Genomic DNA, 27,376 nt, shown 5'->3' on the forward strand with positions numbered 1-27,376 from the left:
TTTACTTTTAAAAATTTTATTTATTTTTTAATTTTTTTAATGTTTTATTTATTTGTTTGTTTGTTTGTTTGTTTGTTTATTTATTTATTTATTTATTTTTGAGACACAGAGAGACAGAGCATGAGTGGAGGAGGGGCAGAGAGAGAGGGAGACGCAGAATCCGAAGCAGGCTCCAGGCTCTGACGCGGGGCTTGAACTCAGACCGTGAGATCATGACCTGTGCCGAAGTCGGACGCTTAACCGACTGAGCCACCCAGGTGCCCCTATTTATTTATTTTTTAATGTTAATTTATTTTTGAGAGAGAGAGAGAGAGAGAGAGACAGAGCATGAGCAGGGGAGGGGCAGAGAGAGAGGGAGACACAGAATCAGAAGCAGGTTCCAAGCGCTGAGCTGTCAGCACCGAGCCCGATACAGGGCTCGAACCCATGAACTGTGAGATCATTACCTGTGTCAAAGTCAGATGCTTAATTGACAGAGCCACCCAGGTGCCCCCGCAGTTGGAATGTTTTAAAATATCTGAAGTATGTATGAGCTAAGCTTCAATTTTCAATTGAAAAGACAAAGCCTTTTACTTGATTAGTCAGCCTTGGTGATTAAACAGCCATTAAGCGCGTGTATCAGATCCTGTTAGGAAGTATCATTCTTGGCGTGACACTAAGTGCAGAGGAATGTTTTTATATGGGGATTCTGACAGAGGAGAGCTTATGCCAGTGTGAGAGTAAATAGATTTCAGATCAGTTACATGCTTGCAGACCTTTGCCTGCTTCTGTTGCCACGTGTGTTTGTTTGTTTGAATTAACTTGAATGCAGTGTTTGGCTTAAATGTCTGCATCCTGGATAGTCCTGGCTGTGGGGGTTAGTGACAGGGATCTCCTCCCTAAGCCTCCCATGTGGTGAATTCTTTCTGGGGATGTTGGTGACCCTGGTGGGATTGCTGAGCAGAGATGAGTTACACTCATTTAAAAGCAGTGAATCCATTGTCCTGATCATTCTCAGGCTCCTCCATTCACGTGGCCCAAACCTGTTGCCCTGAATAAAGGGAACGGTAAATGTTGCAGAGGCCAGCTTGTTCACCTGTGTCTGCTGAAGACGCGCTGCTGTGGACAAGCAAGCCAACTGGTTCTTGATCTGCTTGAGAGCTGGAGGGGGAGGAGCAGTGTGGTGTTGGGTGGGGAGGGGCAGCAGGTACCGAAAACTCTCCTTAGAGTCTGAACACATGGGAACTTTATCAAACCAAAGCTGCCTCCTCCTGGCATCTCCTTTATGACACCAAGGCCCCCAGGTGGAGTGAGCCTGTTTGAGAATACTTCCGTTTCGCACAGTGTGTGTAGTGCAAGGTGCCTGCTGGCTGGAGCCTTCGCTCGTCCTACCGGTGCTCCTGTGTCATTAGGATGGCTCAGGCAGCCCTTGTGAGAGGGAAGTGTAGTTGAGAGAGGCTGCCGTTTTAGGAATGGATGTGCATTTCAGGGCCTGTAAATTGGGGGAAATAATAATACATTTCTAGTTTTCTGAAAAGCTGTTTTTCACGAAAGCTCTTCAGGTGCTGTGGCTTCTTGCCTGCGGAACGTGGCCCTTAATACAGACTTCTGACTTTGCAGCAGGGTAATTATATCTGTGCACACAGACACATGGACTAGAGTCCATCACATGGACTCATGAGTGTCCCTGGCAGGGGCAGGAGCCCTGGGTGCCGTTCTGGGTGCTGTTGTGTGGAGGCCAGTCCTCACGGGCCTAGCATCTCATACGCTCTGGCTGGGTTCGCAGACAGATGCAAACAGGGCTCCATGCTGCTTTGCACTGTCTCAGCAGATGATCACTGGGGTGTGTCATCTTCAGAACTTAGAGGACTTGTTATTCATTTTGGCCGGGCTTTAGCCGTAGCACTGGTCTGGAGTTTTGGGAGGGAGCTTGGCATTTTATTTTTTAATGGACTATCCAGTCTTTTTCTCCATTGGCCATAGAGGAGCTCTGTGGATGGTGGAGAGGAGACAGGGCTCATATAGGAACCATATGGGGACCTCGGTCCAAGGACACCTCCCACTAGTCACCTCCACCCCAGAGGTCAACTGGTCTTCTCAGGAGGGTGGGCACAGCTGGACAGGCATGAGGGGGCCCAGGGAATTCTGGTCACACAGCTCGGAAACCATGGGTCTGTGAAGAGCTGTTCCAAGGCTTCCGGTCCTTCCTTCTCCGCTTGTTTCTAGAGTGTTTTACAAGTTGAAGTTACAGCTTACGGTGAACGTTCTGTTAGCGTGTTACACACGTCCTTGCTTGTTTGTTTACTTCCGTAAAGCAGAATGATAGCCGTGAAGTGCCCTGTGTTCATTTACCGGAAGTTCACGATAGCTCTGTGAGTTCATCCGTGGAGTGCTGAGTAAACGTTCCCACACGCTCGAGTTGGAGATAGTCACCAGCTCCATGTTCCTGAAGAATTGGTGCAAATAGCTTATTGCCTCCTCTAGACGGTGAACTCGAGGGCAGAGCCCCTCGTCATGTCTCTTGTGTGTTCCTTCCCTGTTCCTTTCCCCCCAGCGGCGAGCACATGCCTTGTACAGACGAGGTGTCCTCTGGATGTTTAATGACTGGATACCGTGAGAGATGTGGGGATATGCATTTTACAGGAAGAGCTGTGCCTTCGTACATGAATCTGTGGGCGGAATGTTTTTATTTCCTCCTCAGGCTGTGTCTGTCCCATCACTTGTGGTTCTCCTGCTTCTCGTCTGGGCCCCATGAGACCTTTAATTTCCGCGTTAGATTATTACATAATGATAGGGTCTGCACTGTTGTGTGGCTTTTTTGGAGAATGGCAGTACACATGTGGTTCCAGACCCATACAGCTCTGGCTGCCACTGCCTTGGGCTGACAAGCACAGGCCCTGGCTGCTAGCACGGCTCACAGGGAGATTGATCCAGCCAAGAAGCCACGCAGACTTTGACAGAGTTCACATTGTTGCTGTTTTCTGCACACCACCTGCGGGCAGCCGCAGCAGCGAGTTCTCTGAGGGTAACTAGTGGGAGGGGATCCTGTCCCGAGGCGAAGTGATTGCTGTTTCATCTCGTGTAGCGCCCGAGCTGTTGTGTGCCGTGTGGTCCCAGACTCGGGGAGACACCCACAGCAGCCTGACTCAGTTGGTATGGGGGTGAGTCAGATGATGAGACGTTTTTTCCTGCGGTTGTCATGGAGACAGAAGGGGCCGGTACCGGAAGGTTGCCCGTGCACCTTCCTCCAGCCTCCCCTGGGGTCTGGGGCCAGTTAACTGGGGACAGGTCTGTGAGGGGCAGGGCTGCTGACTCGCTTGCTTTTCTCCTCCTGGTGGGCAAGGGCGCCTCTCATTCTCCGGTTCTGAGGGGCACGTAGGTTGATGCTGCGTCTTCTGCTTGCGTGTATGGCGGTTGTCTTTTTTGTTTTTTTGTTTTTTTCAATTTTGAAGCACTCATGTTAAACGGATGCTCCTAGGTAAGTCAGAAGCCCCTGGGTTCCGAGGGTTGTGGGCACTCTGTGGCACACACACGGTGTCCCAAAATGCACATTGGAATGGAAGTCACATGAGAACGGCATTTTGCAGGGATAGCGTTGAATCTGTTTTTTTTTTATTTAAAAAATTTTTTTTTAACATTTATTTATTTTTGAGACAGAGAGAGACAGAGCATGAATGGGGGAGGGTCAGAGAGAGAGGGAGACACAGAATCTGAAACAGGCTCCAAGCTCTGAGCTGTCAGCACAGAGCCCGATGCGGGGCTTGAACTCACAGACCGTGAGATCATGACCTGAGCTGAAGTCGGACGCTCAACCGACTGAGCCACCCAGGCGCCCCGAATCTGTTTTTATTTATATGTTGAAGTAAGCCATTGCAGACTTTATTAACTCTTTATTAAGAGTATGCAGACTTTGTTAAATAAGCACCTCATTAGCAAGTTCTTTTCCATCCATCTCCCAACAATTATGAAACACTGAGTCATAGTCCCATGGCTGGGCCTTGTTGGTTCAGAAATCAGTTCAGGAAGGCAGAGAAGCTGTCTCCAGCCCGATGAGAGCAGGAGAAAATGCACTGGGGGTCTTACCTGCAGGGAGTGATGGAGAAGGGGCTCTCTGGAAGTTGTTACCAATAGCAACAGCGGTCTGGTGGGGTCGTTCCTGACCGGAGATCACCAGGCGTCTCAGCTCCTGCAACGTGCAGTCCTCCAGAAAGGCCTTCGATAGTTTTCTCGGCCTTAGACAAGTTTGGTTTTCCAGTCTTTGAGTGTGAGATGGGCTCCTGCTAGCTTTCTTTCTTCATAGCACTTGTGAAGTAACAAAGTAACCAACAAAACAGTCCTACTTCTATATTTATAATCCAAGAGTCTGTGTGGCTATTTAGGAACCCACAGCGGACTTTTGCGTGGCTTAGGGTTTCTTCCTTCAGGGCCAATTAATTAGAGGCATATATCCTTCTTTTTCTTTGGAAGTCTCAGGTAACCTTTTAATATGGATTTTTTTTCCTAACGGGAAAAGTGGTGCTCATTCACTGTTAAACAATGTAGAAAATACAGGATATTAGAGATCAAGTAACCATTGTGCTCATCACTCTATGAACATCATGATGCATTTCCCTCCTTTTTTAAAATTTACTTTTATCTTTTGGAGAAAGAGCAAGAGTGTGTGAGTGCGCACAAGTGAGGGAGGGGCAGAGAGAGAGAGAGGGAGGGAGAGAAAGAACCTCAAGCAGGCGCCACTCCCTGACGTGGGGCTTGATCCCACGAACTCCGAGATCAGGACCTGAGCCGAAATCAAGTCAGACTCTCAACCGACTGAACCACGCAGGCGCCCCGCATTTCTGACTTTTTCTGTGCATGGTATTTCATACCACGGAGATGAAGAACTTGTTTCTTAAGGTTATGAAAACACAGCAATCGCACGCTGCCTCTAGGCTGTGCCGCCATCTAAAAATTGCATCCACGCCTGATCTGTGTTGAAACAATCAAGCATTGTGTCTTGTTTGGATTAGCTCTGGTAGACACTTTTTATTCACACTCTTTTTTTTGTAAATGCTCAAATTGTTGCCTCTTGATCAGTGGACATCCTAATTGTGGTTTTTCCGCCACTCTTCAGAACTTTCCAAGTGTACTTGCTCCTTGGCAAAATTATGTTCCAGAATAATGAATACTTACTGTTTCAGGCTATAACTTCGTTTAGTGGAAAAGAGCTTTAGAAACGAATTGAATGCTAATGGGTGCACTTAGGGCATTTCTGATGAGTACTCACGTTACTATGTTGTCACTTTGGAGATAGAATTAAAGATACACGATTCTTATGCGTTGACATCGTTTTCTTTTTTCTTTCTTTATGTATATATTTTAGAGGGAGAGAGAGAATCTTAAACAGGCACCATGCTCAGCATGGAGCCCGACATGGGGCTCAGTCCCACGACCCTGGAGTCATGAGCTGAGCCTCAACCAAGAGTCAGACTCTCAACCTGAGCCACCCAGGCGCCCCGTTTTTAAATCTGGCCTGTATCCTACTACCTACTGATTTGAAAATATTTAGCCCCCATATTGTACTTTTTAAAAATTTTGTGAGCATGTGGTTATTCCTTAATCTTAAATTATGACTAAAGCTAATGTGTTATCTGTTCCCACAAAGATAAATCTAAAGTAAAACAGTAAGGTCGAGATCAACCCTGGTACTAACCGCACTAGGTAAGTCACACTATTTAACATCACAGATGTCTTCAGTTGCAGTGCTCCGAAAATATCTCACTAATGAAGCACAGATAAATTACTTTGTTTTGAGTCACTTGTAATCATTTTTCCCCCTTCCTGCTTCTAAAAAGAGAATGGAACTTTTGACTCAGTAAAAGCAATTTGAAATTTTGTTAAGGACCAGAGAACCAGTTTCTATGTTTGAACTCCAAGTGTCTCTCAAATAGGGTCTTAAGGAGATTTGCATCAAATACAGCAAAAGTCTTATTCTTCTCCATCTAGGATTTTAGATATTTGAATACTCTTCTCAGAGAGTCAAGGTTTGGATGGTTTGGATGGCTAGCCTTCATGGAAACATTTCTGCATCACCTAATTAAATTAGCAAACACACCATATCTAGAGGTTAAACATGATTGAAGCTAAGAACTATTCGAGAGAATTAATCATTTGAGACATGTGAGTTACCTTTGATTTTTTTCATACCTTACAGAATTCTAAAAACATTTATCTGGAATAAAATCAAGCCAACTTTGAAGCCTCACAGATAGCAACAACCTAAGCCCATGGAAAATTTGCCAGACTAGTATCATTTTTGTCCAGTTTTACATGTTATTACCAACCCCTTTCCCCACCCCCACCCCCACCCCCAAACTTCAAGGTTTCTTTTCAAGAAAGCAGCATTGGCATATAATTGGACAGCATTCTGCTTATAGTTTTATTCCTTGGTAGAACTCTGAAATTTTCCACTGTTGTTATGAATTTGATTTGCTTGTCTTATCTAATGATTGCATTGAGTATGTTTTGTTTTCTTTGCTTTTTCTACATTTGAAGTAATAGGAAATAAGGTGAGATTTCCTGGTGTCAACTTTTAAGAACTAAAGACAAGGTGGGGCTCCTGGGCGGCTCAGTCGGTTAAATGTCCAACTTTGGCTCAGGTCATGTTCTCATGGTCCGTGAGTTCAAGCCCCGTGTCATAACAGCATAGAGCCTGGAGCCTGCTTCAAATTCTGTGTCTCCCTCCCTCTCTGCCCCTCCCCTGCTCACGCTCTGTCTCTCTCTAAAAAAAAAAAAAAATACATATATATATATATATATATATATATATATATATATATATATATAAAACCAAAGACAAGATTTATTAAAACATCTTTTTAGGAGTCCCTGGGTGGCTCAGTCAGTTAAGGTTAAATGTCTGACTGTTGGTTTTGGCTTGGGTCATGATCTCAAGGTTTGAGAGTTTGAGCCCTACATCAGGCTCTGTGCTGACAGCATGGAGCCTGCTTGGGATTCATTCTCTCTCTCTCTCTCTCTCTCTCCCTCCCTCCCTCCCTCTCCTGCTCATGTTCTCGCTCCCTCTCTCTCAAAACAAATGAATAAGCTTTAAATAAATGAATAAATAATAAAGTGCTTTAACAAAACCACCTTTTTAAGCCAATGAATGATCATAGTTTCTAAAAGGTAGACAAGTTGACTTATGTGAATATTGTTTGCATTTTTGTCTACCATTCTTCAAGCATGGTTTTTGAGAGTGAGTTCAGTGGCTATACTATGAATGACTGAAGAGCAGGAAGAGAGTTGATGCAGCTGATTTTAGTCTGAACTGAGTAATTGCTTCTAGATGCTGTTCTTTGAAATCAGCTTTATTGAGGTATGATTTGCCTACAGCAAAATGCACCCAGGGCAGTGGTAGTCAGGGTTGTTCATTTTCGAGTTCATGGGGAGGTTTAATAAATGTCATTGAAAATTACATTTAGCCTGAAGTTGCTATGTTATGTTCTGTTTCAGGCAGGATAGAGCTCTACTTGCTGGGGAGAATGCTCTAGATACAGAACATGTTGAGGCCCATCTTATTTTAGAGTTCTCTGCCGTGACTGCCTGTTTCTAGCCAGTTCATTTCTCTTAAGAATTTCTTTCTCTGCTTTCCAACTTTCAGCTCATATGTGTTCATTCAGAGAAACATCTGGTATCCCAAGGCTTTTATTTTTGGTGGCAACTGAATATTTTAGAAACTCTTTTTGCATCGCGGCCCCAGACATAATGTAGCTCAATTAATAAAGTACCATTTGCAAATGTGTGTAAAATACTTGGGTTTTGTTTGGGTATGGCTGAGTTCTCTGTGCAGGCTCTGTAAACACAAATTAGAATGTCTCTGGAAGCCATAGAAGTTCTCACAAAACTTCAGTTTTGCTGGTTATTGTATACCTAGCATGAAGCCTTACTGTAAACGGTGAAAAAAATGATCAGATGTATTTGCTTCTTAAACTGTCACTTGTATCTGGTTTACCAGCATAGTAATTTTTTATTTAGAAATAAGCGACACAAAAATGTGAGCATTGCCCAAGTGATTTTATAATTTGTTTTTTATACATTCATGAAAATGGTGGATGAAAATCAATTTAGAGTTTGGATGAATAAAAACAGAGGATTAGATACAGTAAATGAAATTAAAGTACAAGAATAAATTACATGTCAGGACCTAACTGAGACTATCACATTATACATTTAAGTGAAGAATGAGAAATTGAACACATTTTCCAATTTGAAATATAAGGAGAGTTGGTGGGAAAAAGTAAATTGCTGTTAGAATTACCCAGTTGCAGTCTTTGCCTCTTAAAATTCAAATAACAGCTGTACTACATTTATAGAGAATAGTCTACTATTTATAGCTTGAGAACCGGTGTTATAAGTAACAAACTATGTATTTGGATATTTATAGACATTTTACTTCACTATTGCAGATACTCAGAAGTCTGATGTATCTAGTTTTTTTGTGTGTGTTTTTTTTTAAGTATTTTTATTTATTTTGAGATGGAGAGAGGGCACAAGCGGGGGAAGGTCAGAGAGAATCCCAGGCAGGCTCTGCACCATCAGCACAGAGCCCAATGCAGGGCTCGAACCCATGAACTGTGAGATTGTGAGTTGAACTGAAATCAAGCGTCGGGCACTTAACTGACTGAGCCACCCAGGCGCCCCTGATGTATTTAGTTTTCTTTCTTTCTTTTTTCTTTTAATGTTTATTTTTGAGAGAGACAGACACACACACACACACACACACACACACACACACACACACACAGAATGCGAGCAGGGGAGGGGCAGAAAGAAAGGGAGACACAGAATCTGAAGTAGGCTCCAGACTCTGATCTGTCAGCACAGAGCCTGACATGGGGCTCAAACTCACAGACAGCAAGATCATGACCTGAGCCAAAGTCAGACACTTAACCGACTGAGCCACCCAGGTGCCCCTGTATCTAGCTTTTAATAGATAGTTGTGTACTATATAGAACCCCCCATGCATATATAGATATTCTTTAAAGACCAATTGCAGGGAACATTTCTGCTAAGAGGAATGGAGTGCTAGAGATCAAAGTTTTCAGGGAAGAGTATTTGCAAACCATTTTGGTACCTTTTGAGGAATTTAAGTTGATTTGGTAATCATACAACAAGATTAACAGCTTGTAGAGGCAGGTGTCTATTATATGAAGGGCTTTCTGTGCCTGTGTCAGGTTATCGGACACAAGGCCGCTTCACTAATAGGGTTGATGACAGTTTTAGAGACAATTCACTATTGAAAATGTTCTCTGTGAATGTTTCTTGGAGGAAGACCAGCCCAAGACCTCAGAGTGTTCTTTGAAAGCTTTTTGAACAAGTGTACAAAGCCATTGTGATGGTGAACTTCATGACAGTGTGAACAGGAAGAAGAAATCTATTTAGCTGTTAGAAACTTCATACACATCATGTCTTCAGATATTGTGATAACCCTGACACTCACTGCCTTTGCTATTTCATTTAGGTATAACTTGCCTCCCTAATTAGATGGTCTTTTTTTTTTTTTTTTTTTTTTGATAATATGAGATCCTGTCTTAAATTTCATGTTTCCAACTTGGCTGTTCTTACAGTCCTAGGCACAAAGTAGATGATGGGTGAGACTTTGCTAATTAACTTGGAAAGGGAGGACCACAAACGGGTACCGCTGAGGACTGCATGGGTGATAGTCTTTGAAAGCGTGTGCACATCCAGGGTTTTCTGGACTTTATTCACAGTGGACCCATTTTGAAGGGCAGCATAGAGCAGTGGTTAAAGGCACAGGCTCCAGAGCTAGACTCTGAGGACAAATCCCAGCCTTTTCCCATACCTGCTACGTGAACCTGGACAAATTACCTGTCCTCTCCAAGCCTCAGTTTCCTCATTTGTAGATGAGGGTAACAATCCCTGTTTCCGGTGGATGTGAGGATTGCATGAGGTAACAACTGAATGTAAGTCAGTTTGCCCTGTTTGCCATCCGCCCTCAAACTGCTAGACCGTAAGATTGAAAGCAGTGCCTACTTTTTAAAAATTATGTTAATCTGGAAAATACGGAAAATAAGGCAGTCTTTTCAGGAAAACCTGTAGACAAGAGTAGCAGTCACTATCAGTGGCCATCATCTTTAAATATAGAAGACAATGATTCGTGTGATAAATAAATTTGCATGTGCTTAAGCAATGATGTAGATATGTGAACACCGGGTTGGCATATATTAGCTATTATTGTATGGAAACAGACTGCATTAAATTGGTGTAACTCAATCCTGGGGCTTTGCAAGGAATCACAATAAACAGGGAAATGCTAACTTAGACACCTAACACGGATCTTTGATATATCATGACTTGTTTTTAGCTCTTCTTACATCCCAATAGACAAATCCGTAAGATTAGCTCTGTTGGTGTACTGAGGTAAGATAAATTTCAACCCAGAAGTGACCACTTCTTGTGTTATAAGCTATAAGTGTGCCCAAGAAAAGCACTTACTCAAGTATATTTGTGGAAACTATAGGGCAGATTTTACTTGCTGTGTATGTGATTTGTTGAGCCAGATACCCAAATTGGTGTGAGGGGGAGAAAATCCACATGAAACTTTGCCTAAACAGTTACTCAACCGAGCACTTCAGAAATGAAAGAAAGCAGAGTGGCTGTTCAGTGAATTGGTAGAATTGATTTGTTGTCATGTTTGTTTTATTTATTTTTTTTAATGTTTATTTTTGAGAGAGTGTGAGCACAAGCGGGGGAGGGGCAGAGAGAGAGACACACAGAATCCGAAGCAGGATCCAGGCTCTGAGCTGTCAGCACAGAGCCTGACGCAGGGCTCAAACTCATGAACTGTGAGATCATGACCTGAGCCGAAGTTGGACGCTTAACCGACTGAGCTACCCAGGCGCCCTTATAGTCATGTTTAAATAAAAACAGGTGGAAGCCCAGGTTCTGGGTTCTAGTTCTGGCTCTGCCACTAATTGAAAGGACCCTGGGCAAGTAACTTAACGTCTTCAGAAACAGCCCCCATCTATAAGTCGAGGATGTCAGACCAGATATTATCTAAGGCTTCTTGTGGATGTCACATTCAATGAGTCTGAATTTAAAGAAATATATATAGAAGTCCTTGTAAAAACATATGCAGCTGGTAAGTGAAGTAAATATATTGACTACTAGAGTCAATATAATTCTACCTGTTGTAAAAATGTCTTAAGTATAATATAAAAGAAGATACAATATTGAAAAGAATATAAAATCAGATAATTAGGATGAAAGCTAAGAAAAATTTTCCTGAGGACATCTAATACTATATTTTAAATTATGCTGTATGTTGTACTTAAAATGGAATACTGGCAGGTTGCCTGGGTGGTTCAGTTGGTTGAACGTCTGACTCTTGAACTTGGTTCATGAGATCGAGCCCCATGTCAGGTTCTTTGTTGACAGCATGGAACCTGCTTGGGATTCTCTCTCCCACTCTCTCTATACCTTTCTACTTGCATTCTCCCTCTCTCTCTCTCTCAAATAAACATTAAAAAAAAAAATGGAATACTGGTAGCAGGCTTAGTAAGCTTCGTTTATTGAGCAACTTTTCGAAGTCTAAGGAACAAAGTGATCTGTGAAGACCTTAGGACCTACCCTGTCCCCCCAAGAAGGGTAGAGATATAGCCCTTGGACCATAGGAGTTTATTATCTGCTCAAAGATACTGATATGATTAATCATTTAGTTTTCCAGGAATTTTTGCAAATTGAGTTAAGTGATGGCTGTCACATAGTGGCTTTAAAGATTTTTATCGTTGTTATTTTTTCCTCTTGGTTATTAAGAGAATAAATGATAAAGAAACAAGGAACTCCTTCCTTCTCTTTTACTTCCTAAGGGGATCACATTTGAAAGTTGGAGTATACCTTGAGAGAGAGAGAGAGGGAGAGAGAGAATGAATATGGGTATAATTCAGGCATCTGTGTGCATGTGTATATGCATGTCATTTTACAGAAGTAAAATCATCTATGTGGACTGTTCTTTAGGCTGCTTTTTAATTTAGGGTAATGCCTTCCTTTCCCTGTGAATGTGGCTGCCTCATACTTTGTTTTTAAAAGTAGACTCCACGTTAACATGGAGCCCAATGTGGGGCTTGAATTCATGACCCTGAGATTAAGACCTTAGCTGAGGGGCGTTTGGGTGGCCCAGTTGGTTGAGCATACGACTCTTGATTTTGGCCCAGATCATGATCCCATGGTCGTGGGATTGAGCTCACTCAGTGCAGAGCCTGCTTGGGATTCTCTGTCTCTCCCTCTGCTCCTCTCCCTTGCTTGTGCTCTTTCTCTCCGTAAAATAAAAATTAAAAATTAAAAAAGACCATTTGCTTGATTTAAATAAATATAAATTATTTAAAAAACAAAGAAACAATCCTGAGCTGAGATTAACAGTTGGACACTTAACTGACTGAGCCACCCAGGTGCCACAGTGCCCCTAAACTTTTAAATACAAATTGCCACATTGCTTCTAGAAAAGTTGTACGTGGGGCGCCTGGGTGGCTCAGTTGGTTAAGCGTCTGACTTCGGCTCAGGTCATGATCTCATGGTCCGTGGGTTCGAGCCCCGGGTCAGGCTCTGTGCTGACAGCTCAAAGCCTGGAGCCTGTTTCAGATTCTGTGTCTCCCTCTTTCTCTGACCCTCCCCTGTTCGTGCTCTCTCTCTCTCTCTCTCTCTCTGCCTCAAAAAAAAAAAAATAAATGTTAAAAAAAAAAGTTGTACATAAGCATACTTTTTGAAGGTCTAAAAAAAATTTTTTTGAGAGAAAAAGATTTGATGGAAATGAAACCCCCAATGTTTAAACAACTAATGATGGCATAAATAAAATGTAGCATATCCGTACAATGGAATATTATTTGGCAATGAAAGGAATGAGGTCCTGATGCCTGCTACCACATGGAGGAACCTTTAAAACATTATGCTCAGTGAAAGAAACCAGTCATCAAGGATCGCATATTGTGTGATTCCGTTTATACGAACTGTTAGATACATTCACAGAGAAAGAAAGCAGGTGTTTGCCGAGGTGGGGGGGTGGAGGTTGTGGGAAAATGGAGAGTGACTGCAGATGGGAATGGGGTTCTTTTTGGGGTGTTGAGAATGCTTTACAGTTAATCAGGGTGATGACTGAGCAACTCTGTACTAAAAAAACATCGAATTGTACACTTCAAAAAAAAAATTTTTTTTTGATGTGTATCTATGTTTGAGAGAGAGGGAGAGAGAGAAAGAGACAGCATGAGCAGGGGAGGGGCAGAGAGAGAGAGAGACCCAGAATCCGAAGCAGGCTCCAGGCTCTGAGCTGTCAGCACAGAGCCCAACACAGGGCTCAAACTCACGAGCTGTAAAATCATGACCTGAGCCGAAGTCAGACGCTCACCTGACTGAGCCACCCAGGCACCCCTGAATTGTACAGTTTATAAATGGGAGGAATTATCTGGTATATGGATTATATTTCCATAAAACTATTTTTAAGAAAAAATGAAGCAGGATCACTTGCATCAGACACAGAATCTGAAGCAGGCTCCAGGCTCTGAGCTGTCAGCACAGAGCCCGAGGCGGGGCTTGAACCCACAGACTTGAGACATCATGCCCTGAGCCGAAGTCAGATGCTTAACTGACTGAGCCACCCAGGCGCCCCTAAAATTAGGAAACTTTTAAAAGTCCTTCAGTAATTGGAGGCTTTTTTAGTGAATTGGTTAAGGGATATTTCTAATCTTTTAAGTATTTTTCGGATGTTTCATTTAAATTTTTTTTTTTTTTAAATTTTTTTTTTTTTTTTTTTTTTTTTTCAACGTTTTTTTATTTATTTTTGGGACAGAGAGAGACAGAGCATGAACGGGGGAGGGGCAGAGAGAGAGGGGACACAGAATCGGAAACAGGCTCCAGGCTCTGAGCCATCAGCCCAGAGCCCGACGCGGGGCTCGAACTCACAGACCGCGAGATCGTGACCTGGCTGAAGTCGGACGCTTAACCGACTGCGCCACCCAGGCGCCCCTGTTTCATTTAAATTTGTTTAGGCATATTAAAAGGGTATTTGAGGATTATTAGACAAATGAAGGTAGATTTCTAAGATTGAGAGGTGGTTTTTGCTTTGTAATTTTCTCAGATGCTCAACTGTCGAGTAAATAATGCTTTTGTTAAAATTCCATGGGGCACTCATCCAGAAAATAGGGTGTAAGAAAGGAATGTGTGTTTGTGTACATGTTCCATTATCTGTTGGTCCTGAAGAGTGTAAGAAGGTAAATTTGACCAGTGAAATCCATAATTACAGTGCTTCATTGGGTAATCCATTAATAATAAATCATTTTATAACAGCACATGTATTTGGATAATTATATTTTTAATCCTCTGTTTTCCTAATGAGAAATAAAATTTGCACTCAGATTTGTTCAAATCCCCTCTGGTTTCGTAGAATAGAATGAAATTACTCTCAGTTCTTTTCCTTCTGTGTTAGGAAGCAGAGATTTGTAATTTCGTATTTACAGAGATCAACAGAAAAAAATCAGATACCCCACACTCTCAGACTCTGCCAGATGTAATTTACATTTGAACAAGGATTTTCAAAAGAATGGGATTAAGTTAAACAATTAGAGCAGTATGCTACAGACTATATCCTAGGAAAACTATTTGGGTCAATAGTTTTTGTTTTCAACAGACTCTTGCATTGTGACTGCCCAGTAAATTGGTTGTAATTAATAATTGTCTGAGTGCAAGTCTTTGTTTAGGAAGAAGGGAGCTACTAATGTAAGTTTGTGACTGCATTTTGTAGGAATGTATCGTGTTGGGTAATCAGGGAATTTTATTAATATAAAACCCATCATAATTTTTACTTTTAAAAGTTCATCGGTAGTATGTCTGTCATCTCTTCAGGGAATTTTATTAATATAAAACCCATCATAATTTTTACTTTTAAAAGTTCATCGGTAGTATGTCTGTCATCTCTTCACTGTGTTTAGTTTTAGACTCTTAGTTTGTCATTCTTTAGGCGTAAAAGCTTGAGTTGGCACTTTTGAAAAGGTTTTATATGCAGTATTATGACAACCTGTAGTGCAGAGTATTTTAAACTGGGGTCACTGAACCCCCTGAAATTAAATCTAAAATGATGTGTTTGTGGACACATGTGCGGTTTCCAAGGGCAAAAGTTCATATCTTTGATGAAAATTTCACAGGTTTCCACAACTCTAGAAAATTAAGAACACTGGTGTAAGGTATGTTTTATGGTTGTATTTAGAAGTATGTTTTTCTTTATCCACACCGCTTTCCCGTCCTTAGGAGATCTGCATTAGCAACAAAGTGCATTAGGGACCTGCACACAGCCAAGGTCTCTGGACTGTCACAGTTTTTCATACTAAAGCACTGAAACATAGCCGCAGCTGCCCATTATTTCTCTAATCACTCAGTAGCCAGAATTAAAATGTTGTGGGTGGCTTTAATTCATAGCAAGAAGGCTTTTGTGGTTACTATAATAAATATTAAGCAGAACCCTCCCCAAAGCCACTGGTCACATGCTTTGTCTCACTAGTAATTAACTTATCAATGAGCTAGGGTACACGGTGGGGACTTTTTTGTAAAAGATTTATACAATGGCAAACCAGGGCACGATAAATTTTTCTATACAAAGTGCCGTTTTGACCCAGAGGAGACTAATGTAAATTTCTAATGAGCCATGATGTAGGGTGGTAGGCGAGTTTCTGCATCTCCTTTGAGATGACACACACTCGTGTGTCATCTGCTCTTGTTTTTCCTTAGGTCATTTTGCACATTGTTACATTTGACTTGTGTATTCATATCGAATGTGCTCTTGTAAAGCAAGAGGCTGTGTATCACTGGGGGAAAGGATCTATTAGAGTGTGAATTTTGCTTTAAAAGAGCTGATCTTTGCACTCTCTTGGGCAGCCCTTCTATACCATAAAAGGTATTATCCAAAAGGTGTCAAGTTTGGGAACAAAAGCCTTTCCCTTAAGTGTTCCTGCGGCATAACTTACTTTTGCTTTAGAAAATCGACAGTGTTGGGGGAGTGAATCGATCTCTGTCATTGTTTTCTGAAGCTGGGAGACATTGGCTCTTTGTATTTCTTCCCCAACAAAACCAATATTCTTTTTGGACAGAGATGTGTGCATCTACAGCGTCCTCTCTCAAAATGCCACCCTTCTGCCATGAGAAACCACTTCCCTACTCACTGACAATTCGTTTTAGCCATGACGCTTAGACAATGAAGTCAAGCCTGCTCTGGTGCCTTAGTGTGGTCATTCCAGCATCTCTTGGTCTGAGACTGGTAGGGAGCAGGTAATTCAGTTATGTGATTCTTTATAACGTTAAAAAATGATTAGGATAAAGGCAGGGGCACCTGGGTGGCTCAGTTGGTTGGGTGTCCAGCTTTGCTTCAGGTCATGATCTCGTGGTCCATAAGTTCGAGCCCCGTGTCGCTCTGTGTCAGGCTTTGTGCTAGGCTTTGTGCTAACAGCTCAGAGCCTGGATGGAGCCTGTTTGGGATTCTGTGTCTCCCTCTCTCTCTGCCCCTCCCCCACTCACTCTGTCTCTCCTTCAAAAACAAATCAACATTAAAAAAATTTTTTTTTTAAAGAATAGGATAAAGGCATAAAAAGTGTATTCTCAGTATCAAATGGTGTTTATTGTGCTGAGGTTTTAGTCTTTCCTTGGGCACCTGTTTTTTTATTATTATTTTTTTTTAAATTTTATTTTTTAAAATTTACATCCAAATTAGCATATAGTGCAACCATGATTTCAGGAGTAGATTCCTTAATTCCCCTGACCCATTTAGCCCATCCCCCCTCCTACAACCCCTCCAGCAACCCTTAGTTTGTTCTCCATATTTATGAGTCTTTTCCGTTTTGTCCCCCTCCCTGTTTTTATATTATTTTTGTTTCCCTTCCCTTAAAGTCCTCATGTGAATGAAGTCATATGATATTTGTCTTTCTTTGACTAATTTCACTTAGCATGATACACTCCAGTTCCATCCATGTAGTCGCAAATGGCAAGGTTTCATTCTTTTTGATTGCCGAGTAATACTCCATTGTATATATATATACCACATCTTCTTTATCCGTTCATCCATCGATGGACATTTGGGCTCTTTCCATACTTTGGCTATTGTCGATAGTGCTGCTATAAACATTGGGGTGCACGTGTCCCTTAGAAACAGCACACCTGTATCCCTCGGATAAATGCCTAGTAGTGCAGTTGCTGGGTCGTAGGGTAGTTCTATTTTTAATTTTTTGAGGAACCTCCATACTGTTTTCCAGAGTGGCTGCACCAGCTTACATTCCCACCAACACTGCAAAAGAGATCCTCTTTCTCCTCATCCTTGCCAACATGTGTTGTTGCCTGAGTTGTTAATGTTAGGCATTCTGACAGGTATGAGGTGGTATCTCATTGTGGTTTTGATTTGTATTTCCCTGATGATGAGTGACGTTGAGCATTTTTCATGTGTCGGTTGGCCATCTGGATGTCTTCCTTGGAGAAGTGTCTATTCATGTCTTTTGGGGCAACTGTTTTAAAAAATTTTTTGTTACTTTGGAAAAAATGTGAAGTTGTAAGAATAGCAGAGTTCCACATTTTAAATCTTTTTTTGTTGATTTGCTTTCTTATTATTCAGAATATATGTATACACACACAGTTTATCTTTGAACCCCTTGGGAGTAGGTTGCAAATATCATAGCCCTTTACCCCCTTAATACTTAAGGGCATATTTTCTACGCATATAACAAGCTTTAGAAAGCTTAACAAAATTTGAAATTTTGAAGTTAAAGGAAGAGCCTGAAAACGAAACAAAGTAGCTAGCCTTAATTATTATTTGTGTACAATTTTGCTAAAATAAATTTGTTCTCTTTCAGTTGATCTCCCTAAGTAGAACTGTTTAACTCTCCTTTGAATTTTTTCTGAAACATTGTTTATATAATAAAGGAGTGTATCATTTATCTGTTTGGTTTCAGCAGTTACGAAACAACTTAGGCACCTTGTATCAGCACCCAGTTTGTACTTTTGAAGCTTCTCCTGTGGCGTTCTCAACTCCATTCCTTTTCATTGCCCCGAAAGGAAATTACGATTCTGAATTTTATATATTTCTTTCCCTTAGCTTCCTTTGTAATTTAACTACTTTTAATTTTATGTTTGCCTGGTTTTAATCTTTTTTGCAAATGGAACGATAGATACTCTTTGTACTTTCCCCCCACTTTATTTGCCCAGCTTTTGGGAAGATAGCTGTATTAAGGTACAATTTACATACAATAAAATTCACTGATTTTAAGCATACAGTTTGAAGGGATTTGGTGAATGTATGCCGTTGTGCAACCAACTCCACAGTTAACTTTGGTTTTGAGAGTCATTGGTCCACGTTGATTCATGGCGCGGTAGTTCATTCACTTTGCTGTTGTATGGCATTCCATTGTGTGACCCCAATACAGTTTATCCTTTTATTGTTTAGGCAGCTTCCAGGTTTGGACCTTTACGAGCAATGCTACTGTGAATATTGGGGTTGCTGGAGGGTAGGATAGGTGCGTGTTAAACTTTATATGTATATGTGTACGTGTGTGTGCGTATATATATATGTGTGTGTATGTATATATATGTGTACGTATATATATGTGTATGTATACATATTATATAAAACTGTTTTCCAAGATGGTTATATCCCTACCAGAGGTAATATGGTAATGGAGCTACTTATGATAATGATACATATTATCGGACTTTAAAATTTTTATCAATTTGGAGCCTATGAAACACTGTCTCAATTGGATTTTAATTTGCATTTCTTTCAGAACTAACAAGATTGAACATATTTCCATGTATTTATTGGCTGGCTGTTAATTTGCTTTCTTTTTAAAAGTACCTGCTCATTTTCTGCCCATTTTGCTCATTTTTTGCTTTTCTCTAATTGATTCATAGGAGTTATTTACATACTGTACATTATTCTTTCGTCATATGCAAATATCTTTTCCCAGCTGTGGTTTCTCTTTTCACTTGATTTTCATTTCTTTTGGTTATCACAAGTTCTAATTTTAAAAATACTCAAATCTGGGGCGCCTGGGTGGCGCAGTCGGTTAAGCATCCAACTTCAGCCAGGTCAGGTCCGTGAGTTCGAGCCCCGCGTCGGGCTCTGGGCTGATGGCTCAGAGCCTGGAGCCTGTTTCCGATTCTGTGTCTCCCTCTCTCTCTCTGCCCCTCCCCCGTTCGTGCTCTGTCTCTCCCTGTCCCAAAAATAAATAAACGTTAAAAATACTCAAATCTGGGGACACCTAGGTAGTTCAGTTGGTTGAGCATCCAACTTCAGCTCAGGTCATGATCTCACAGTTTGTGAATTTGAGGTCCGCATCGGGCTCTGCACTGACAGCTCAGAGCCAGGAGCCTGCTTTGGGTTCTGTGTCTCCCTCTCTCTCTCTGCCCCTTCCCTGCTCATGCTCGCACATGCTCTGTCTCTGTCTCTCTCAAAAACAAAGAAAATGTTGAAAAAAATTAAAAATACTCAAATCTAGGGGCACCTGGTTGGCTCACTCGGAAAAGTATGTAACTCATGATCTCGCGAGGTCATGACTTCGAACCCCAGGTTGGGTGTAGAGATTACTAAAAAAAGAAACAAACAAACAAAAAAAAACTTAAAAAAAATACCCAAATCAACCCTTTACCTTTATTTAAGGTTAATAATGTCTTGTGTCTTGTTTTAAAAAGTTTTTTTTGCTATCCAAAGGTCATAAAAGTACTCTCGTGTGTTTTCTTCTACAAATTTTAAAGTTTTGCACTTCGCATTTAAATCCTTGAAATGGATTTTTGAAAATACAGCATGAAGTAGGGATTCATCTTCCCTCCATATAGATAACCTGTTGCCCCCGCACTGTTTACTGATGGCGCAGCCTTTCCCGCTGATCTGTGATAGGAGCTCTGTCATATCAGTTTTCCAGATAACTGAGGATCATTTTCTGAGCTCTTGACTCTGTTTCAGTGTTGGGTTTGTCTGTCCCTGGGGCAGTACCACTCTGTCCACATTACTGATCACTGTGAGACCAGCCTCCCCGCTGTGTTCTGCTCTCCGGATGGCTTGGTCCTTAGTTAGATTTCCATTTAGAAACCATATTATGGTTACATTGGGTATATAACTCAATGTGGAAGGAATGGACTTCACAGTACTGAATTTCCTAACCCAAGAATATGATATCTCCCTCATTTATTTTCTTTAATAGTAGAAATTTTACATTTAAAAAGTCTTTGTAAAGTTTTTATACAACTTTTGTTACATTTGTACTCAGGTCCTTAAAAATAGTTTTGTTAATTGTAAGCGGTATCTTGTAAAAAACTTTTATATTCAAGTATATATATGGGGGGGAGAGGGAATATGATATGTGTATTTTTTTGTATAAATGTACAATTTACTTAATTTTAAAACTAGACACCAGAACCCAAATCAAAAACCAGAACGCTGGCTGCTTCCGAGAAGCCTTCCTTAGGTTCCCTCTGGATTACTGCCTTTCTCCAGGGTCCAGCATTGTCCTAAGTTCCAAAGCGGGGGTAGTAAACTATAGCATATGCTTTCTTCTGTGTCTGGCTTCGTTGGCTCAGTATTGCTTTTGTGAAGTCTGATTTGTTGTTGTAGAGTGTTTATTCTCATTGCTGTGGAGTAATCAGTTGTGTGAATACACCACAGGGAGTCAGTTTAAGTCCCGTTTCCCCCGCCCCCCCTTTTATTTATAATGTTTCTTTATTTTTGAGGGGGTGGGGGGACAGAGGATCCAAAACAGGCTCTGCGGTGACAGTAGCATGCCTGATGCAGGGCTTGAACTCATGAACTGCGAGATCATGACCTGAGCCGAAGTCGGAAGCTCAACTAACTGAGCCACCCAGGTGCCTCCAAGTTGCATTTTCTGTGTCTTTTTCTGTGGTAGCTTAGAAATTCTGTTGGCTTTTGTATATACTGACTTTTATTGGCAGTTAGCTTTGCTAAATTCTCATTAATTCTAGTATCTCTTTGCAGATGGTTTTGGACTCTATAGTTTGTTGATATTGATATTCTGGTTTTATTTTTTCCTGATTCTTTAAAAAAAATTTTTTTTTTAATATTTATTTTTGAGTGAGAGAGGATGAGTGGTGGAAGGGGCAGGGAGAGAGGGAGACACAGAATCCGAAGCAGGCTCCAGGCTCTGAGCTGTCAGCACAGAGCTCAACCCCTGATGCCGGGCTCGAACTCACAAGCTGTGAGATCATGACCTGAGCCAAAGTCAGACGCTTAACCTGAGCCACCCAGGTGCCCTTCCTAGTTCTTACAGCTTTCATTTCTTTGGATTGAGATAAGAAACCAGCATAAAACAAGTCCGATGTAAAAATAATTGGATATATATTTTATGAATAAGTTATTTAGGTTTTCTTTAGATTTTGGAAGTGAAATTGAGTTGGAATTTCTGGTGTACTTTTTATGGCTCTGGGGTTCTGCTGCCTTCCAGTGTCTGTGAGGTTTGGGAGGACTGAGACCAAGGGTGCCCCCTGCTTTGTTCTTGACCTCCAGTTCTTGAGTATGAATTTTTTTTGTGGTCTTGATGAGCTGTCACAATTGGTTAATCTCTTCTTAGTTTATCAGTGCACTTGGATATCCAAATGATGTAGGAGGGTGGTAATTTGTTCTAGCATATATGTTTGTTTTTTAATAGGGGTGCCTGGGTGGCTTAGTCGGTGAAGCGTCCGACTTCGGCTCATGTCATGATCTCACGGTTGGTGGGTTCGAGCCCCGCATGGGGCTCTGTGCTGACAGCTCGGAGCCTAGAGCCTGCTTCAGATTCTGTGTCTCCCTCTCTCTCTGCCCCTCCCCTGCTCATTCTCTCTCTCTCTCTCTCTCTCTCTCTCTCTCTCTCTCTCTCTCTCTCTGTCAAAAATAAATAAACATAAAAGAAAATAAAAAAAATTAATTGAGTGAAAATAGGTTTGGGGCATACTGAACCCAGGAAGGCAAACGTCAGTTCCACTCTTTTGGGTCTGCACCTGGAGGGCTCTAGTGTATATGTGTCAGTTGAAACTCCTCCTAGAAAACAGAGTGGGATTTTAAGAGAAAGTTAAAGTCACAAAAAGTCTTGAATCACATATCAGGTGATTTCTCAGAAGATGACAGTGATGAAGGCAGTAAGTCTCACCTGGGAAGTCAGGGGATTTTTTTTTTTTTTTTTTTTTTTTTAACCTACAAATTAAAGCTGGAGCGATGACCCTGTGTACAAATGTAATTATAGCCTGGGATTTCAAGTATTGAGAGACATCCTTAATAAGTATGTGATGATTCAAAAAGCATATCTTTCCAGCTCATGATTCCTTTTTCCTTTCTGTTGAGAATGGATGCGGGGAAGTGATATACAACGCAGTTGATGATCTCTTTACTGGTGTGCATTTTACAAAACTCCCTGCGTTAACTGTGCTCCCTTCTTTCTGTAACATGGTATCCATGGTGGGGGGACCGTCCAGAGACATCCCTGTAAGATGCCCAAGCATGTCCGTCCCGCTCCGTGGAGTTGTAAGCCACCAGGTGTCAGCAGTATTTGTTTCTAAGTTATGGAACTCAATTAATAATATTTAAATTGAATTGATGAAATCTGAACTCAGAAAGATGCGCTTTCTATGAAGGAATCAGTGCAGGTGTGGTCTCAAAATGTGGCTTCCAGATCAGCAACAGCAGTACCCTCTGGGAACTTGTTAAGAATGCAGCTTCCTGGGCCCCACCTACGGAATGAGAAACCTCTGGGGGAAAACTCTACAAATCTGTGGTTTTTACCAAGCCCTCCGGGTGACTCTGAAGTGTTAACATTTGAGAACCACTATGCTAACAAATACTATGTTTGAATGAAGTACAGGAAAGGATGATAAATGTACAGGAGGGTTCTTCACTCAGTTTGTCAAAGATGTTTTCGTTTCTGATGCTCTTTAAAGAAACAGAAACCAAAAATTAACACTGCATCATGGTGAGGTGTATGTAGAACTCCATTCAGCAGACCATTCTCAAAGAAATGGCCTTTGCCTCCAGATCTATGGATTGGTTGAATAAATGAGCTTATATATGATCTAAATGAACATTAAAATGTTTAAAAATAGGGGCGCCTGGGTGGCTCAGTCGGTTGAGCATCCGACTTCAGCCAGGTCACGATCTCGCGGTCCGTGAGTTCGAGCCCCGCGTCAGGCTCTGGGCTGATGGCTCAGAGCCTGGAGCCTGTTTCGGATTCTGTGTCTCCCTCTCTCTCTGCCCCTCCCCCATTCATGTTCTGTCTCTCTCTGTCCCAAAAGTAAATAAAAACGTTGAGAAAAAAAAAATTAAAAAAAAAAAAAAAAACTTGGGTCGGGGTGCCTGGGTGGCTCAGTCGGTTAAGCGTCCGACTTCAGCTCAGGTCACTATCTCACAGTCTGTGAGTTCGAGCCCCGCGTCGGGCTCTGGGCTGACGGCTCAGAGCCTGGAGCCTGCTTCCGATTCTGTGTCTCCCTCTCTCTCTGCCCCTCCCCCGCTCATGCTCTGTCTCTCTCTGTCTCAAAAATAAATAAATGTTAAAAAAAAAATTAAAAAAAATGTTTAAAAATACAAGTGTTGGCATTTACGATTCCCCACTTTAATTTGCTTCTTCCACTTGCTGTCCAGCTGCCAAAGCCTGTCCATAACTGAGGAGGGCTTTGTGCTAATTAATTTAAGAACTGGGACTGATACGTATCCAGGGAATGATAGCCCATGGTCAGCCAGTGTCTGGTCTGAAATACCTCATTTAATCCTTACAGCAACTTTTATGACATGGGTACCCATTTTAGAGATGGGGTGGGGCTCGTATTTGAAGATTGTACAGATAAGTAAATGGCAGCACCAGAATTTAAACCTAGATTTGCTGTAGGTCATTGTGCTGGTGGCATAGTGTAAATGTCGTGAACAGAAATATGTATGTTGATAGAGAATGCTTTGCATCATTTAGTATAAAGAGAACAAGTGATTTGGTGTCTGTGGTGAGGCCTTCTAGTTCTGACCATGGGCTTTCCCCTGCCCCAGCATTTCCAGTAATGATGTACATAATAGTATATGCACAACCCCCCTTTTTCTGAATCCTGTGTATTCTGAGTTTCTGCTGTATTTCACTGTGTATTGAGAATCAAAGCAAAAAGTAAATGTATTAGTTTGCTAGGACTGCCATAATAAAGTATGTAGACTGTGTGGTTTAAATAACAGAACTTAATTTTCTTACAGTCCTAGAGGTTAGAAGTCTCTGAGGCCCCTCTCTAGCTTGTCGATGCCTGTCTTCTCTCTGTGTGTTCAGATTGTCATCCCTCTGTGCGTGACCGTGTCTTGATCTCTTTTTGTCACAAGGACACTGATCATATTGGATTAGGGTCCACCCTAATGGCTTCATTTTTAATGTAAAATGAAAATGTAAAAAGCCTCTTTAAAGACCCCATCTCCAAATCTAGTCATGTTCCGAGGTACAGGGGGGTTGGGACTTCAAATATGAATTTAGTGGTGGTGGTGAGGCACAGTTAAGCCTTTAATAAACAGCTAAGATGTTTTTAGGTAATTAGTTCCTCCAGAAGGTCAAGATCTTTGATTTGAGATTTGAATGTCCTTGACTTCTCTTTCTTTAATAAAATTAGACCAGAGTTCATGGAACCAGGCTGTTTGAAATCCAAGTGAGAGCAAACCAGCTTCTTAATGGGTTTTAGGAGAGTAATATATTTGAGTAGCAGAATAGATTCCATCCTTCACAGACCAATTAAAGCCTCTTTGATGATTTAGAATCACAGATGTTAATCCTAGCCAATTAAAAAGTTTGTCATAAAAAACTGCTAACTTCAGGAATTCTTGTGATAGGGGGAAAAACTTGTAGGACTTGAAATGCAAATAATCCTGTTTTTACATCAAGTTAATTATGCAGCCGTCACTCCCAACTCCTGCCTTCAGCTGTATTTTCCATACTCCCCTGTGAGATCTCCTGAAAACCCATCAGTTAGCTGTGTCTGGTAAGGGGCTATGGACATTCGTGCTTAATTCTACTTGTGCATCTTGAAAGAGGAGAGAAACAGTGATTACAAAGACAAAGCATGCACCTTGTAGGATTGAATTTTGACCCCTAGTTGGGGGTGAATCTGTATAGGTTCACTAGCAGTATTTTCCTCCCCATATGTAAAGTCAGTGAAACAGTAACTCTTTATCCGTAATGAATAATTTGCATGCTAATCCCCTGTTACTCCCTGTGGCTCATGGACCACCAGCATAAGCTTGTTAGAAATGCGGAATCCCAGTCCCCAGCCGAGATTTGGTGGTTTGAAATCTGTATTATTTTTTAAAATATTTTTACATTTATTTATTGTTGAGAGAGAGAGAGAGAGAGAGAGACACAGTGCATGAATGGGGGAGGGGTAGAGAGAGAGGGAGACACAGAATCCGAAGCAGGCTCCAGGCTCCGAGCTGTCAGCACAGAGCCCGACGCGGGGCTCGAACTCTCGGACCGTGAGATCATGACCTGAGCCGAAGTCTGACGCTTACCCGACGGAGCCACCCGGGTGCCCCTGAAATCTGTGTTTTAACAAGATTCCCAGGTAATTTGCATACGTATTCAAGCATCAGAAGGACTGCTCCAGATGTTGGTGGTAGCAGGACTTTAATTGAACTTTTTATTAAAAAATATTCAGCAGTGCATTTCCTCTCTGTTTTTTGCTCCGGTGTTCACCCCAGTTGGTCTAGGCAGAATGCTGAAGACCTCTCTCTGGCTCATCACTTACCAACTGCATAACTTCTTCAATTTCCTCATTTCCAAAGAGGATATAGGACCTAGAGCTGAAAGATTGAAGGAGTAAACTAGGTTGTATTCTTAGAACAGGGCTGGGCACACTAAGTTCAGTCATGTGGACTTTTGCTGTTATTATCCTTATTAATTATTACCACCACCGTTACTGCTGCCACTACCACAGCCAAGCCAAACAGCAGTTACTTAGTCTAGGGGAATGCCTACTGCAGAAGCAGTGATGGTAATAAATGTTGCCATTACTTTACGATGAACCGTTTTCACCATGAATACAGATGTCATACCAACCCACCAGATTATTTACCCGAACTTCTAATTTAAAAAAAAAAAATTTCTTAATGTTTATTTTTGAGAAAGACAGAGTGCGAACTGGGGAGGGGCTGAGAGAGGGAGACACAGAATCTGAGGCAAGCTCCAGGCTCTGAGCTGTCAGCACAGAGCCCAATGCGGGGCTCGAACCCATGAACCATGAGACTATGACCTGAGCCGAAGTCGAATGCTTAACCGAATGAGCCACCCAGGCGCCCCACTTCTAATTTTTTTTTTGAAGTAGTCTCCACTGCCATCATGGGGCTTGAATTCATGAGTCTGAGATTAAGAGTTGCACACTTTATCGGTTGAGCCAGCTAGGTGCCCCAGTTTACCTGAACTTTATTTATTTATTTGACCTGAACTTTTAAGTCCCTCTTTGAAACACTCACAGGACTGTAACAAAATATTTAAAAGCTTAGAGGAGAAAAAGTCCCCATGAGCCATCCATTTTTTTCCCGTGCCTATACACCATGAAGAAACTAAAGAAGAAACTCAACCTCCGTGTTTTAGTCAGGAGTTCTTTGTTTAACAGAAACCATTGTGTCCTCAGCAGGAAAGCCCTAGCTGGGAATAGTTAGTGCATGGGTGCGTGTGTGTTGAAGCCAGCAATCCAGAGGCCTGGGCTCTGGTACTATCTGCCATTGGCTTGCCATGTGGACCTGGACAGGTTACATATATGTGAAATGAGATTGGACTGGATCATTGCTGGTAATCTGTGATCTTGTGAGTGCATGTAGCATTCCAGTATAGCCCCTGTGAGACTTCATTTCCATTTCAAATGCTTAAACTCTCAGCCTCTAAAGAAGATTGCATTCAGTGACAGCAAGAGGGTTGAAAAGTAAGCTTGCGCTGGGATGGCCTTGAGGAGCTATTCTAAATAAAAACAAATCAGATATAACTGAACATTTCTTTGTTAGGTTACACTGAAGTATATCATCACTGCTTTGCTGGATGTTGGATTTCAGATATCCTAAAACATCTGTTACTAAGATATGCACCAGAATGTCTTATGTCTTCCTTGCAGGAAATATTGTTTATAGATGTCTTCTGTTGTTTTAATGTTGTTAATATGTAGCAGATGCGCGGAAGGGGTGCAGGGGAGAGGATGGTGAAAGCATCTTGGAGCACCTTAAGAGTTTTTCCAAGATTTAAATTGGCTTCTCTTTAAATTTTTATTCTGTTGGCCCAAATAATGGAGGTCTTTAAGAAGAAGGAATTTGTGCCAACCTGCTTGCCTAGCAGTTGCATGTATAATAGGGTTAAACGGCTCTTGTCTTTATCATCATGGGGTTTTTGACATGCACGGCTATAAA

At 41.6% G+C, this 27,376-nt stretch overlaps 1 protein-coding gene and 1 non-coding gene across 7 annotated transcripts in view; both read left to right on the forward strand.

Annotated features, from left to right (window-relative positions):
- The window catches only part of KIF13A (kinesin family member 13A), a 217,401-nt gene that overhangs the window by 15,641 nt on the left and 174,384 nt on the right, over positions 1-27,376 (forward strand). The gene's annotated exons all lie outside the window — the stretch shown is intronic.
- Positions 12,492-12,576, forward strand: TRNAR-UCG (transfer RNA arginine (anticodon UCG)). The gene has a single exon. It is a non-coding gene; the product is annotated as a tRNA-Arg (tRNA).

Source organism: Prionailurus viverrinus, chromosome B2 (assembly GCF_022837055.1).
Source record: "Prionailurus viverrinus isolate Anna chromosome B2, UM_Priviv_1.0, whole genome shotgun sequence".
Taxonomy (NCBI): Eukaryota; Metazoa; Chordata; class Mammalia; order Carnivora; family Felidae; genus Prionailurus; species Prionailurus viverrinus.